The 6,097-nt window shown below is 43.6% G+C and overlaps 1 long non-coding RNA gene across 1 annotated transcript in view; it reads left to right on the top strand.

Annotated features, from left to right (window-relative positions):
* LOC147912903 (uncharacterized) overlaps positions 1-6,097 on the top strand; it is a 46,996-nt gene that overhangs the window by 36,536 nt on the left and 4,363 nt on the right. The window lies entirely within an intron of this gene.

Here is a 6,097-nt window from a genome sequence, read left to right as displayed (position 1 = left end):
GGCCCAACATTTGGCAGCACAACTCGCCCCCTTCAGGCTGGGGGATTCAGCAGCACCGATGGGCTTGGGGAGCAGAGGCCGGCCCAGGTCTGAGCTGCACCACTGCAGCACTCAGCTTTAGAGCAGACATGACTGAGGCCTCTAGCGCCACAAACCTCTATGGTGGAAGCTTGCGCCTGAACACCTGGGCCTCCAAGCCAGAGTCCTCCTATGTTGAGCAGGAAACCCAGCACCACTGAGGATCATCCTGTGTTTGAAAGCACTAATGTCCCCACCTTCAGTCAGAGCCCTGGGGCCATCCAGGCGGAGCCTCTTGTTGCAAGTGGAAGGCCCTGCCCCACTGAGAGCGATGCTGTGTTCAGATGCACAGCCATTGCAGCCTTTACTCCCAGCAACCCTGGCTCCGTCGTGGGCACAGCAACAAGTCACCTTGCCTTTAGGGCTCCCTCATCACCTTTCCAGGGCTTTGTTGGAGGCAGAACCGTTGGGCCATCAACCAGTTCATTTTCCTCTGGGTCAGGATCCACGATCCCAGGATCTAGGAAATGAATGCCGGCCTGAGAGAACAGCTGCCTCAAGAAACAGCCGCATCCACTTGTCCCCCCAGGCCCACCTAGTCGGTAATGCAAGTCTACCCCTGATCTCTGCATTCCTCCAGCAAGTTGGAGCTCCAAGACCTCTAAGTGTTGGGGGGAAGAGGCAGAATGAGGCCAGACAAAAGTCCACTCGTTGCTGTGAAAGAGTTCCTCTGTGAGCCTGGAGAGAGACGTGCCCACATCGCCAACCTGCCCACCCTGCCCCGACCTGTTTCCAGTGGAAGCCCAGTTAGAGCTTCCCTTCCTGCCTTTCCCTGGAGGCCGGCCTGCTGGAGGGCAGGTAAGACATCATTCTCCTCCCGGCATCTTTGCAAGGGGGGATCAACGTCCCTAATCCTTTGTCCTGCTTGGTCTGGTTGTAAGAGGAGGTTGCACTCCGCGGGCCCTCAGGTTGTGGCGCACGTTCCTCACCGGTACCTGAAGGGTACCTTTGAAGAGTACCGGGGGGGACATGACGGGGAAACCAGCTTTGCCTAGGGAACTGCCCCAAGGAATCCCGGGAGGCTACACTCGTGGACCCACTCCTCCCACCAAGCCGGTCAGCTCTCTCTCTGAGGGATAGCATTCTATTCCCACCCCCTTCCCAGAAGACTTGCCCCCACTCTTGGGTGGCTGGAGGCTGTTAGCCTGGCAGACTCACAGTCAGAGTGGCCTCGTGCCAGGAGGAGGAGGCCCTCGGTGCATTCCCACCAGTCTCAGCAGCTGGGATGCCCACTGCTGCCTGCATTTGCCTCCTCCCCTTCCCCATTTCCCTCCTGAAACCGTCTGCCTTCTACACGTTTTATAAGTAGAGGCTTGTCATTGTTTCTTTATATAATGCTCATGTGTCTTTGCTCTGTAAATCAAGTATGGAGAAAATATTGACTTGTACCAATGGTAACATGTGAAGTGAGATTTAACCATTTAAAGGTCCTGTGTCTTAGCTAATGGGGTGTGGAGAGTAGCTCAACTTGATGGCCACAGTGAATATTCGAAATGTGTTTTGAATGTAAGGAATGGTGGCCTAGGACGAAGTCGGCCCAGGGGAGGGAGGGACGGAGGATGACGCAGCCCTGCCTGGTGGAACTGCGGCTTCTCCCAGGCCTCTCTGACCTCAGAGTTGGCTGGATCATCCCTAGTGTACCCTAGGAATCCAAACTCTACACACTGAGTCTTTTTTAATGTGGCAAGTTCTTTTTCGACTTTTTTTCTTTTAATTTAGACATAGGCAAATTACTTACTCACACTCACACTCACTAGAGAGTATGGACCCAGCAGCCTCCAGGTTCCTGAGCTGGGGCAAGTGAGGGAAGACAGCACACGTCTCACATAAACCAATGACAATGATAGACCCAGGATGTGACATATGACTGAGCAATTCTTGTCATTTTGCTTTTAAAAAGCACAAGGACCCCTGAGTACACATCTTTCTTTTCCAGGAATAGGGATGGAGGGTTACTATTTGGGAAAAAAAAGCTAAAATCAGTTAATTATAAAGAAAACTCAAAATTTGATAACCACCCTATGATGTACATATATTTATTATCCTCACTTTGACAGATGAGGAATAGGCACAAAGATCTCAACTAATTTGCCTGAAGTCACCAAATTAGTGACCCATGCCAGATCCTGGATACAGATGAGCCTGGCTCTAGTCTACACGACTACAAATACCAAACCACAAGAGCTACAATTCCACCCAAGCTGAGCTGACCCCAAAGTCCATGCTGTGACTCTACCACAGCCAAGTTGCTGAAAATGTAATCCTCTTAAAGTATTTCACCAGCCAGGAGAGTCATCTTACAGATGGAGGAAAGGGGCTAGCAGTAGGCATTGACCTCTGCTCTTCACATATTATTTTATCAAAACATTTAGTGAGTGATGACTCCATGCTAGACCCTGTGCTAGGCATTGGGCATTTGGAGGTGAAAGACAACTCTTGTCCTGGAGGAGTTTACAATATAGTAGGAGAGACAGATGAAGAAGCAACAATTATATCTTAAGGAGTAAATGTTAAGCTTATAGAGAAGGGAAGAGGGGCATCTAACTAAAGCTGGGGAGATGAGACTAGAGCTGAGACTTGAAGAAGGAGGAGGCAGCACCAGGTGGTAAAGGACTATTTTTAGGCCAAAGAAATAGCACGTGACAGGTAGGGAAGGGAGAGTCAGTGGAACACTGACATCCAAGTGTGGATGGAGTGTAGACAAGGAATGGCCACCTATATACCATGTGGCACTTAGACTTTATCTTGAAAATAATGGAGAGCCATGAGAAGACTGGAAGCAAAAAAGTGACAATGATATATAGATATACAGATATTTCTAATCTCTGTGGCTGCTGTGTAGAGAAAGAACTGAATGGGGTCCAACCCAGACAAAGGAGACTTCGCAGAGACTCATGCAAACCCTGCCCATGGAGTACCTGCTCTAGTGGAGTTAAATGTGGGGACTGCGAGGACGTAACTGGAGAGAGTGGTTAAGGAGGTAACTGTGACAAAATGAGGCCCATCCTAACCTTCTGGCTTAGATATATGAATTTTTAAAAATTCTGGAAAAACATTAAGTTCAACTGCGAATATAAGATGCCTGTGTAGCAGGCAGTTAATTCAGTCAGTCATTCACTTATCATATTTAATGAGTCCTTGTTATGTGTCAGGCACTGTACTGTTTTTCCAAGAGAAAAAGTCAGACAAAATTCCAGCCGATACTGAACCTATGTTCTTTTGGGGGGAAAAGAAAATAAGCAACAAACATAATAAGTAAATTTTCTAGTATCTTAGAAGGTAATAATGCTATGGAGACAAAAGCAGGATATGGGGGATTCAGACAGGATTGAAAGCAGCATCAGGTTTGATGCACCCAGGTGGGAAGGGCGGGCCTCATCAGAAGTGGTGTGTGAGCAAAGGCCCGAAAGAGGTGATGGAGAGAGCCATGCAGATAGCCGAGGGAAGAGCATCTGCGCAGCGGGAACAGCTGTATGCCATGCAGGATGTCTGGTGTCTTCCGAGAACAGTTCTTAAGCTAATGCCTCTGGAATGGAGTCAGCAAGGAGAGCCCAGGAGAGGAGGAGAGAACGGAAAGTAGGGGCACAGGTTGTGGGAGGCCTTGTAGGCCACGGTAAGAGCTGTAAATTTTGCTGTGAGTGAGCTAAACATGGATTGGGGGATTTTGAGCAAAGAGTGAAGTGAGACCTAATCTTACTTGGGTTTTAACAGGATCGTCCTGGCTGCTGGATGAGAAGAGAATGCAAGGGTAAGCAAGGCAGCAGGCAGACACTTAGGAGGCTCTCGCAGCAGTCCAGGCGAGAGTCCACAGTGGCTCAGACAGAGTGGTGGGGGTGAAAGATGGTTTGGTTCTGTAGATATTTGCATATATGAACATGTGTGTGTATATTTAACAGTTTATGTTGGATTGAATGTGGGGTGTGAGTGTGAGAGAGGGAGAGGAGTCAGTGGAGTCATCAGTCAGGGCTACAGAAGGATTTTGGTATCATCTAAATATATTTGATTTTTGAAACCATGGGAACATATCAATGACAGTGCATAAAATGAGATTCCTAACAGAAAAAATCAATAAATTGGACTCCATCAAAATTAAAAACTTTTCTCTGACAGACCATTAAAAGGATGGAAAGAAAAGTAAAAAACTGGGAGAAAATATTTGCAAACCATAGATATAACAAAGAACTCTTATCTACTATATACACAAAGACACCTCCAAACTCGACAGTAATAAAACAAACAATCTAATTAGAAAATAGGCAAAAGATATGAACAGACATTTCACTGAAAATGATCTCTGGATAGAAAATAAACACTTGAGAAGATATTCCACATTATTAGCCATCAGAGAAATGCAAATTAATACCACAATAAGATACCACTACAAACCTATTAGAACAACTACAATAAAAGAAAGTGACAATAACAAATACAAGGTTAATACGCAAAGGTCAATTGTTTTCCTCTCTACCAGCAAAGAACTATTGGAATTAAAAACACAGTATCATTTACAATAGCACCAAAAAAACAAAGAAAAACTTACAGATAAATCTAACAAAATATGTATGAAATATATATGCAGAACACTACAAACCTCTGATAAAAGAAATCAAAGAAGTTCTAAACAAATGGAGAGATATTCTATGCTAATGGATCAAAAGTCACGTGATTAAGTTAATTGTTCCCAACTTGATGTGTAGATTCAGTGCAATCCCAAATTCTCAGCAAGCTATTTTGTAGATATCGACATACTGACTCTAAAGTTTATACAGAAAAGCAGAAGACCTAGAAAAGCCAACACAATACTGAAGAACAAAGTTGGAGGACTCACACTTCCCAATTTCAAGACTTATTATAAAGCTATGAAGCTTTGTATTACAAAGCTATAAAGTTATCAAGACAGCTAGATATTGGTAAAATATAGACACATAGACCAATGTAACATAACAGAGAGCACAGAAACAGACCCACACAGAGTCAACTGAGTTTTGACAAAGGAGCAAAGACAATTAAATGTAGAAAGGATAAGCTTTTCAACAAATGGTGCTGGAAAATTCTGACATCCACATGCAAAAAAAATGAATCCAGACACAGACTTTACACCTTTCACAAAAATTAACTCAAAAGGAATGGCAGACCTAACGATAAAACATAAGACTACAAAACTTCTAGAAGAAAACGGGAGAAAAATCTAGGTGACCTTAGGTTTGATGACGAGTTTGTAGATACAACACCAAAAGTACAACCATGAAAGAAAAATTGATGAGTTAGATTTTAGATTAAAATTTAAAACTTCTGCTCTGAAAAAGACAATTAAGAGAATGAAAAGACAAGCCACAGAATGGGGGAAAATATTTGCAAAACACCTATCTGTTAAAGAACTTCTATGATAAATATACAAAGAATACTTAAAACTCAACAGTAAGAAAACTACCCAATTTAAAAAAGGGAAGAAGATCTGAACAGACAGCTCAGCAAAGAAGATACGCAGATGGCAAATAAACATATGAAGATATGCTCAAAATAATTTACCATTAGAGAATTGCAGAGGAAAAAACAACAGTGAGCTACTACTACACACTTATTAATACGGTAAAAATCCCAAAACCGAAAATTCCAATTCCTGGTGGGGATATAGAGCAACAGGAACTGTCATTCATTGCTGGTGAGAATATAAAATGGTACAGGCATTTTGGAAGACAGTTTGGCAGTTTCTTACAAATCTATTCATAGTCATACCATGCGATCTAGGAATCATGCTCCTAGGTGTATACCCAAGTGGTTTGAAAACTTATGTCCACGCAAAAACTTGCACACGAATCTTTACAGCAGCTTCATTTATAATTGTTGAACACTGAGCGCAATCATGTCCTTCAATAGGTGAATGGATAAATAAACTGTAGTACATCATATAATGGACTATTATTCAGAAATGAAAAGAAACGAGCTACTAAGGCACAGAAAGCCATGGATGAATCTGAAGTGCATATTGCTAAATAAAAGAAATCAGTCTGAAAAGGCT

The sequence above is a fragment of the Ceratotherium simum genome, chromosome 33 (genome assembly GCF_057802395.1).
Source record: "Ceratotherium simum simum isolate JZ-2026a chromosome 33, ASM5780239v1, whole genome shotgun sequence".
Taxonomy (NCBI): Eukaryota; Metazoa; Chordata; class Mammalia; order Perissodactyla; family Rhinocerotidae; genus Ceratotherium; species Ceratotherium simum.
Note: the sequence above shows the minus strand (reverse complement) of the source record. Positions and strands in the feature narration are given on the sequence as shown.